This window comes from Chiroxiphia lanceolata, chromosome 5, assembly GCF_009829145.1.
Source record: "Chiroxiphia lanceolata isolate bChiLan1 chromosome 5, bChiLan1.pri, whole genome shotgun sequence".
Lineage (NCBI taxonomy): Eukaryota > Metazoa > Chordata > Aves > Passeriformes > Pipridae > Chiroxiphia > Chiroxiphia lanceolata.
The window spans coordinates 26,086,878-26,097,351 of record NC_045641.1 but is presented as its reverse complement, the minus strand read 5'-3'; positions in this window follow the sequence as shown (position 1 = coordinate 26,097,351).

Sequence of the window (10,474 nt, the reverse complement as noted above, 5' to 3'; positions counted from 1 at the left end):
GGAGACCTCACTGCAGTCTACAACATCCTCACAAGGGGAAGCAGAGGGGCAGGTGCCAATCTCTTCACTCTCATGACCAATGACAGGACTCAAGGAAACAGCATGAAGCTTAGTCAGGGGAGGTTTAGGTTGGATATTAAAAAAAGATTCTTCACCCAGAGGGTGGTTGGGCACTTGAACAGGCTCCCCAGGTCAAGTGGTCACAGCACCAAGCCTGACAGAGTTCAAGAAATGTTTGGACAACACTCTCAGGCCCATCGTGTGATTGTTGGGGTGTCCTGTGTAAGGCCAGAAGTTGATGTGATGAACCTGAGGGGTCCCTTCCAACTCAGCATATTCTATGATTCTCTGATACAGATATATATGAAATTTGGGTAGATGAACTTTCATCTGGAATTCCCTAATATGTAATTCTGTCTGAAAAACTGGCTATTCAACTTTAATGTTCTTTGAACATATTTTAAATAGGCACAATATAAATGATATTCCCTTCAATTGGCACTTCTCCTGGGATTTGCATGCCTTACAGCACTTTTAATAACTTACAGACATTATATGAATGTAATGGAAAACTGTCTATTGTTCTTCCACTGGCCAAGGAACATTTTACCTTTACAAGAGTACCAGGATATTTTGTGACTCTTTCTCTCTCTCTCTCAAAAAAAAAAAAAAAAAAAAAAAAAAAAAAAGCTGCTCCAGAAGGCTAAGAGTAGAAAGTAAGATTAAAAAAACCAAATGGCATTGGTTTAATCTCAGGTAATTTTTCAGACTGGGCAAAGGGACAGATCACAATATACACATATGTGTCAACTAAATGAAACTATCAACTTAGTTCAAAATTAGCTCAAAAGTTACCATTACCAGTAACTTTTCCAAGGCTGGCAAGAGGTTGCTCTGTGTGATTTCAGCATGCTCAGGAGAAAACAGTCAGTTTGGGAACATTGGGGAGAGTGAGTACGTGGGTCTCAAGGGTAAAATTGGAAGGTTATTATCTGAACATGACTGGTAGTTTGAAGAGTAACATCAGGCTTTTATTTAAATGTTTTCTGTTCTCATGTCTTTTTCTGCCTTTTTGATAATTAGCTGAACACTGCCATAATGAAAGTGTCCTGGAAGTAATGCTCTGCTGACTCTTCAACTCAAGCCTTCTCAACATATATTATGTCCTAAATTTAAAAAGGATTTTTTTTCACTCAACAATTAAATAAAAATGCATAACAATTTCAAAGGGGTTTTTTTGTTTGTTTCTGATATATTGGATAGATAATTTTAGAGACTTCCTGTAACCTTTTTGAAGTTCATATTTATAACATAACAGGAATGCAGCTAAATACTTTAAAATAGGACTGGAAAAGAGAAGTTGTGTAGGAAAAAGAATGGTATATGAACAGCACAAGAGACATAAGAGAAACCAGAAGAAACTTGCAAATTCATTTCACTATGGCTTTGTGAAAAACGCATGGTTTTGTGGGATTCTGTATTTTACAACCGAGACAGAAAAAGAGAGCCTATATATTTGACAATTAACTTTATCAGCTGTATATGTTTGCATTTATAACTTTGAAGAGAACATCTCCTTTTGGAATTGTTAAACTACAATAATTGCTAGAAACTAGTTACAGAATAACTTTATGTTCAACTATAGCAATAATTTTACATTTCCCATGTAATGTTTCTTTCTTTTTGCATTAGATTTTCTGGACTCATTCTCTCCCATTCCCTCAGATTAGTTTATTTCTGTTTTTTTAAAGAGACTTTAATAGAAGAGGAGAAAGTAGTTTAGATCTAGTCTCTGAGAAAGTGGTTTCATTCAGTAAGAAGTTGTCTTCTTTTAGCTTGTGTTTTTGTACTTATGTCAGAAAGGAAAAGGATGTGGTGTTAAGGTTTGAAGATTATTGCTTTCGTTTTGTCTGCTTTGTGTGATGTTTTGCAGCATTCTCAAAAAATCATATACAAAATAAAATTGCTTTACCACTTATTTTGGGTACTGGTTTTATGCTTTAAGAGTGCCTAGAAGACACTTTTTCAGCACACATGGATTTTTCACCAGTTTTAAGCTTTAATGCTTCTGGAAGATGGTCTCCAGGTAAGACTTGAGGTCCTGCTTCTGTAATTAGATTCACTGGAGTGAAATCATACCAGGCCTATTCACTTTAAATAACTTGCAGGTGCCTAATATTTTCTGTCAGATCTTCAAAGTTATTGTTCTACTGCTGTTGTATGTGTTCAAGGTGCTTCCTATAAAGTACTTGAACCACAACCAAACCAGGCCAAGGATTTCACAAATTTATCTTTTTTCCTCTTATATTTAATCATGTTGATAACCTCAAATTGTACTTACCATATACTTTCTTGCATGAAAAAGACCTGCAAAGAGGTTGGTTTTGTTCTCAGTTGCTCTAACAACTCCAAAGACCTGAGAGACCAAAGAGTTCCTACCTCAGAGGTAGGATTCAAGTGTGAGTCCTGTACTGGTGAATGTTCTAGTTGAGTCTACTGCATTACTTACATTTGCTAACTTCCTACTCCTGGCTTTCTGCTGTGCCATAGGGATTAACCTGTGTTAAGTGCCTAAAAGCTGAAGGGAGTTCACATCTGAAAACCTGAGGAGGGAAAAGAGTCAATCAGTGTCCAGCCAGGAGATGGGTGTTCCCTGCCTGGGAGTGCTGATAGATAGCCTTACTCACATTTCCTACCTTGTGTCATTTCCCACTTTGTGTCATTTCTCTGCCTTCAGTGAATGCTATTCTCACAAGCCTCTTCCTTCAGGAGCTTCAAGGTACCAGGAGCCCATGTGCCTGTCACAGAGTTACAGATTCCACCGAGCTGCAGGGTAATTAGGTTCAACATTGCAACAATTTACTTTGAAGTCCATTACGTGGACATAGCCTTGTTAGTTTAGTTCTGAAGACTGGAGAATGGAATACAGGGATAATTATCGGGAACGGTAGAAAAGATGACCCCAAGAAATAACATCAGGAAAATTAGGAGGTCTCAAAATCAAGGAATTGACCTTGTAATCTATAAATAATGACAAACAGTGGGACAAAGGTTGTGCTTTTATTTTGAAAAATGTGACAAAGGACCTGACAATACTCACAGATAAATAGAAGCATAACATCCACAGGAGCCCCAACTGTCAAAGGTCATTCTGGAGTTACATATTACAAGTCATAGGCTTCAAGCCTTCTTTGGTAATATTTCACCAAATAAAACCGAACTTCCAAGATTTCTCACTAACTGTAGCAGCTATTCATCATTCTAAATCTCTGCCGGCACTTTCAGAGCTTTCTGTCACAGTCACTGGAGTGGCAGGAAATTCCTGTATGGAGCTTGTCTTTTTACCCAGCAGTTCCAATTACTTCGGTCCTTGACTGCCGCTTTGACAGCATCAGTTCTGAGCCATCCAGCAGTGTGATAAAAATTAGGAAACAACAAAAACAACACGCGTCTTTTGAATAGGATATTTCTTTTAAAATTGTTTGAATATGTGTCACTTAATTACCATGCTCTGTGGTCATAAACCAGAGTGGATTTTACCATTTGTATTTCTTTCATCTATAGTCAAGCGTCTCTTCTTCAAGACCTGTCACAATAACTGATACAGTTTCCCTGTGTCTTCGTTGTTAAGCAGAGTTGGGTTTTTTAACTGTTATTGGAATTATCCTATACTTCATAATGAGAATAAATGGATTTTTAAAAATAAACGAGTATGGTTAGAAATTCCTTGATGTTTTCATTCATCAATACTATTATATTTTAAGCATGAACAACTTCAAGTACATGTATAAAACTATTTTTAAAGTATTAAAAATCTGAAATAGAAAATAATCTCATTTTCACGAGAAAATGCTGTTGCTGTTTCACCACATATGTGCCAATAAATTAATAGTCTGTGTTTTGAGTGTAATCATAACCTTAGTATTCCTTGGGAACAATTTTTGCAATAATAAAATTTATTCATGTATTTGCGTCCACTGGGCTTGTAAAGACCAATTTTTAGCAGAGTCTGAATAAGACAATGACAGTCCTGCTGAATTCTGTGAAGCCTTAAGACTGAGCTTCCCTTTGTTAAAAATCAAAATGTGTCAGAAATCTACTGACTCAGAATAAAATTGCAGGTTACAATTTCACCCTTGGGCTTAATCAAACATGTGGTGTAATATCAAATTTATTGTGTACTTTTGCTTTGAGCTTTGCTGACATTTCAATGCCATCAGCAGTAGAAATGTTGAAAAATGTGACTGTCTTTTTCTGCATTTGGATACGTTGCCAGAGTTCACCTTGGCTTTAACAAGTTTCATAATATTGTCCATTTTTAAGCTCATAGAAGCCATTTTAGAGATCATACTTGTGTATATAAAGAAGCTCATATCTCACTAATGTTATCATCATGAAAAACTACAACACTACTTTTCACATGCTACTACATAGTTGATTTTACAGTCCACATTCCTTGATTACCATATTTATGAATGCAAAGATTATGTGACAGAATATGATAAATATCTAAATAATATATTGGATACTTTTTTCCTTTCAGATATTTAATTTCTACGTTTTAGACCCCAAAGCACAATTTTTCTTGTCTTAATCAAACAAAGAAGTAAACCTGTACAAAATGTATACATTCAGTATCATGTTGCAATATACTTTGTTTTTCAAGCAGATAAAAAGCTTTCAAGTGGCTAGGACACATGCATTATGCCCATACCTGTGTATAATGTATATATATTGTTTTAGTGTATGAACATAAAAATAAAGCAAAGGTTTGAAATCTTATTTTCTTTCTGTATTATTTATATTGTGAAAAGCAATGCTCTTCTATATCTGGAATTAGTGTTGAGTTTATTGCTATTAATGTCTTAATTTATTCAGGAATCTCAATTTTGTGAAAAGATCTTAATAGTGAATGACATCTTTTTGTATAAATAAAAAGTAATTCTTACTCTGCAATGTTTTTTCTTCAAGTACCTCACATGCACTGGAAGTTAATTTTTGCACACAATGCTGAACTAGGTATTATTACTGTATTTTAAAAACGCAAGAGGTGAGCCACTGTAGGACTACACTGTTAGATCCACAGATCTCAGTGTCTAACTGCATATCTGTGTTGAAAGCCCTCTCAACTCACATGTTCCCATGCTGTGGCAATTGCAGCTCTCCTGTATATGGCAAACCTTGCTTGTCCCCACTGCCACTGGAACAAGAGACATAGGGGTGGCAACTCCTTATGATGGTTGTGTCTCTAAAGACCCTTTGAAATGAAGTCAATCCCTCATCTGCCATCTAATCAGGGTGGTGTTTGCACTCTTTCTAATAGAAACTTCCACCAGCTAAGTACATGTTTTCGCATAGGTCCAGACGTGCTTGTCTCTGTACTGTGACCTGGTGGACACACATCAGCTGCAATATCACAACTGAAAAGTGGGTTCAGGAACAGTGTTAATGTAGAACTGATGCAAAATTTGCTTAAGCATGCACAGGATCTTATGCCATAATAGAGAATACCCAGGTCTCCCAAAAGCCAGAGCTAAAACTTCAGAACTGTGGGTGTTTTTTCATATTTTGTTCCTGATGCTCTTTAGTAAATCAAATTCTTTATTTTCTTTCTGTAACTATGAAGTCCATATGAAATGCTACTTATTCAGTGTCGTGTGAATATCAGTGATTACCTCCTAACATAAGTGCAATTGAAAAAGATTATTACACTCTGATTAAGGCTTGTTATTATTGTTTGTTTCTAGGCTCTTGTTTTTCTGTAGATCCTCAGCTGCTGCCTACAGAGAATGCTAGATAGAACATGAAACAGAAATGAGCTTTAAGTGACATTCACACTTCCTAATCTGAGCTATTTGCAATTATTTTCTAATCTTACAAGAGAAGTATTAACAGCTTGAGACTACAAATGGTACAGGTAACAGCCACAAGAATGTCACTGTTGCAGGTCTGGTTGGGATCCTTCAAACTGTAAACCAAATGTTAAACATTTTCCATAACTGACTAAATTCTGAAATACTTTTTGGCAGTCCTCCTAAATATGAAATGACTCTGTAGCAGTGAGCATTTAACACCATCACATCAAACAAACTCCTGTGTCCAAATTCTGTCTTAACTATTAGGTGAGTAAAATTTAGCACTCTGTCAGGTACTACCATACTGTAGCATCCCTTAGTTTTTTTAACCTTTCTGTATAAAAGTCAGTGGCCATCTCTGTCCCATTTAACATCAGTTTTGGCAGTGTAATCCTGATTTCCTCTTTCTAGTCAGTGTTTCCTGTTATGTTTGGTTTAACATTTTGGGCTTTTCCACACAGTTTAATTTGTGGGGGTCATTCGTCATCCCATCTAGGGGGGCACAGGTTCCATATAGACTCTTTTAGGTTGAAGGATCATCTTGACATTTGGACGGCAGGTTGGCTGTGCTTGTGAAACGCCCAATACAATGGTTGTGGCCCCAACATGCTGTCCTTTATATCTTTCTAATAGCCATATTTTCTGCCCCATATGCAACCCACCACCTCAGCAAGCAGCTCTGTACAGGGACTCTGCCTGTCATTGCTCTTCACCACCACAGTGACCCGACTGCCTGAGTATATTGTGGAAAGACAATATAGATCAGAGGAAAGTGTCAAAAGTGAAGTTCTGGGAAAGAGATGAATGTGTTGTCATGTGAGGAAATATCTCAATGGTTGCTGTGAGGGCAATAATCATCTGTTCATCATCAGTCCAGAGAATTGCAAACTGGTGCTGACAATAGTGCTCAGCTCAGCAATATGCATGGGACATTGTCCCACTGCCACTGGCTGGAGCTGATGTGGTCAGTTGCACTGGTTCATACTAGTTTTTGCCTACTGTCATTTTGCATTTTTGGAATGATAAAGAATAATTTTAAATTTCAGTATGCTATCCTAGTAGCATCATACCGTGATCTCCCACCATATCCTTCCTATGAGCATGCCCTTTACTATGTATATCAAGAGTTCGTTAAATTTCCTCCGTATTAAAATAAAAGGCGTTAATGTAAATGTTATTGCAAGCAGAATTATAGCAGACTTTAATTTTTTAATCTTGATTTGCAGTCAACACAGGAAGCTTTGAATGACAGAGTGGTCATAATGTACCTAATTTCAAAATCACTGCCAGAAAAAGAAAGCCAAAAAACCACACTAAATTTTCAAAAAACGGAATTACAGCAGAATGAAAAAACTTCTAAAAAAGAAGAAATTGGAAAGGATAGCCTTAATATGAATTAAAGACAAACTTGCAAAAGATATAAAAAGAGATTTTTTTCAAACACATAACAAACAAGAGTCTTGCAAGAAAGAAATGAGTTTGTAGAGATGTTAGATAATCAAGGTACAAGAAAAAAGATATAGGGAAGATAAAGCTGAAACTAAAAGAATTTTCTTCTATCTGTGTTAACTGTGGAGAAACTTGGTCCCACGTCTGTAGCCCTTGAAAAACACGTTCTGACACCAATGAATCTGATTCAACAAAAGACTTTATGGAACAAAGTTACGAAATTAAGATTAAAAGATAACTTAGCATGTAGGAGACCAAGAACTTTAGAGTAATTTTGGTATTAAGATGCTAGATTATCTACTACACTGTGCAACCTTTTGTTTTAACCACTTTGCAGCCCAAGGAATGAAATCTACATATATGTTGCTGTTTCAAAAAATAAATAAATTCCGAGGAGAATCAATGAACCTACTTGTTCCTGTTTGAACTGGGCAATTACAAACAGAATAGAAGAAAAGTATTAGTAGACATGTGAATAAATATGATATGTTTGAGGAGAAGCAGTGTTGCTTTTGTAAAGCGAAGTCACATCTAAAATCTTGCATACTGTTCACTGGAGGAGTCAGCAATCACACAGACAAGAACAATCCAGCTGCTGAAGTCGTCTTGCAATGCCAAAAGGCTTTTTACAATGTTCCTTGTCCTTTATAGAATGTTCCTGTAAAACAGATTATGCTGTCATTGGATAACAGGGAAGGTCTTTGAATGGATGAATAATTGCAGAAAATTTGGAGACAAAATAAGTTTATACAGTCCATATAACACCACAAAAGTGTGTGGTAGACCTGTGCTCTTAAACACGTTAGAAAATTGTAATGTCAGGGCCTAAAGGACTGGCCCTCAGCCAAAGCTGACCTATAAAATGAACTCTTCAACCTAGTATTGCATTTAGCCATATATCTGCTTATTTACCAAGATGCTATATAATCCTTAGTAATGTTTTAAGAATACACATTTATGTTTGTTAGAACGGTATATTATTAATAATTAGTAAGGCTTGAGTGTGTTATAAATTTGCCTTTCCTTTCCAGCCAAAACAGTAGGCCTCATATAGCCACAGATTGCTCATATTTGAGATATCAATGTAGCCATAACTTCTGTTTTTAGAGACTAGTCAAAACCATGAGGCCATGGGGCATTGGATGGTAGCTAATCCAAACTGACCCCCTGATTTTGCCTTGGGCCCTGGCCAGGCCTAAGGGTAAAACCAGGGGCAGAATAATGCCAGATTGCTTTGCCACACCAAAGCAATCTGTGATGTAAGTTGGTTTGTTTAACACTATATAAGCTGGACCCTCTCACATCAAAGATAGAGGCTTCACCTGAGAGTGGACACACTGTGTAGGGTTTCCCAGTTACTGGGAAGAGGTTGACCCAGCCAGCACAGGTTTAGGAAGGACAGGTGCTGTCTGACCAACTTGATCTTCTTTTATGATGAGGTGACCTGCCTGGTGGATGAGGGGAAGGATGTGGATGTGGTCTATCTGGACTTCAACAAAGCCTTTGACACTGTCTCCCATAGCATACTCCTGGAAAAGCTGGCAGCCCACAGCTTGGACAGGGGGACTCTCTGTGCTGGGTTAGGAACTGGCTGGAGGGCTGGGCCCAGAGAGTGGTGGAGAACGGGGCTGCATCCAGTTGGCAGCCAGTCACTAGTGGTGTCCCCCAGGGATCAGTGTTGGGCCCAATCCTGTTTAATATCTTTACTGATGATCTGGATGAGGGGATTGAGTGTACCATTAGCAAATTTGCAGATGACACCAAGCCGGGGGGGAGTGTTGATTTGCCGGAAGGCAGGAGGGCTCTGCAGAGGGACCTGAACAAGCCGGAGAGAGAGTCTGATTCCAACAGGATGAGGTTCAACAAGGCCAAGTGCCGGGTCCTGCACTTTGGCCACAAAACCCCATGCAGCGCTACAGGCTGGGGATAGAGTGGCTGGAGAGCAGCCTGGCAGAAAGGGATATGGGAGTTTGGATTGACAGGAAGCTGAACACGAGCCAGCAGTGTGCCCAGAGGGCCAATGGTATCCTGGTCTTCATCAGGAACAGTGTGGCCAACAGGTCCAGGGAAGTGATTCTTCCCCTGTACTCAGCGCTGGTGAGGCCACACCTGGAGTACTGTGTCCAGTTCTGGGCCCCTCAGTTCAGGAAGGACATTGAGGTGCTGGAGCAGGTCTAGAGAAGAGCGACAAGGCTGGTGAAGGGACTGGAGCACAAGTCCTATGAGGAGAGGCTGAGGGAGCTTGGGTTGTTCAGCCTGGAGAAGAGGAGGCTAAGGGGAGACCTCATCACTCTCTACAACTCCCTGAAAGGAGGTTGTAGCCAGGTTGGCATCGATCTCTTCTCCCAGGCAACCAGCAGTAGGACAAGAGGGCATGGTCTTAAGCTGTGCCAGGGGAGGTTTAGGTTGGATATTAGGAAGAAATTTTTTACAGAGAGAGTAATTGGAATGGGCTGCCCGGGGGGGGGGGGGTGGATTCACCATCCCTGGAGGTTTTTAAGATGAGACTGGATGTGGCACTTAGTGCCATGGTCTAGTAACCATGGCAGTGTTGGATCAAGGGTTGGACTTGATGATCTCAGAGGTTTTTTCCAAGCTGGCTGATTCTATGATTCTATTCTATGATTCTCCAAACCTTCACTGTTACCAGGGCCTTCCCAGCTGAAGTGTGATCTGAATGATGATAAATACTTAGGGTAACTGGCGATGTATCTCTCTCTTAATCATTATAAGACTTTCTTTGTAGCAATGTAGCATTGCTAAGTGCATCCTTTCATACACCACTGTTTCTTTTGTAATTCTTTACTATTTTGCACTATAGTAAACTTATATACTTATTCATTAAAATTGGTGTCTGTATTCCTTAAATCCATCCTCATTACCGGGCAGGGCGGGGGGGAGGGAGGGGGTGCAAAACAGATTGGCAAAACAAAAATGAAATGGAAGGGTGGGTAGAGAGTGAGATAATAACATTTGCTAGTATTACAAACTTATTCAGGACAAGAAGGATGAGGACCAGCTGAAAAAAGTTGTAGAACACGATACTTGGTAATAAAAAACCAGTGAAATTAAATGTAAATAAATGTTAAGTGATGTTTGTGGGGAAAAATTACTTCAGCTTTAACTATATATAAATCCTAACTAAACATACACAACCTCTCACTCAGGAA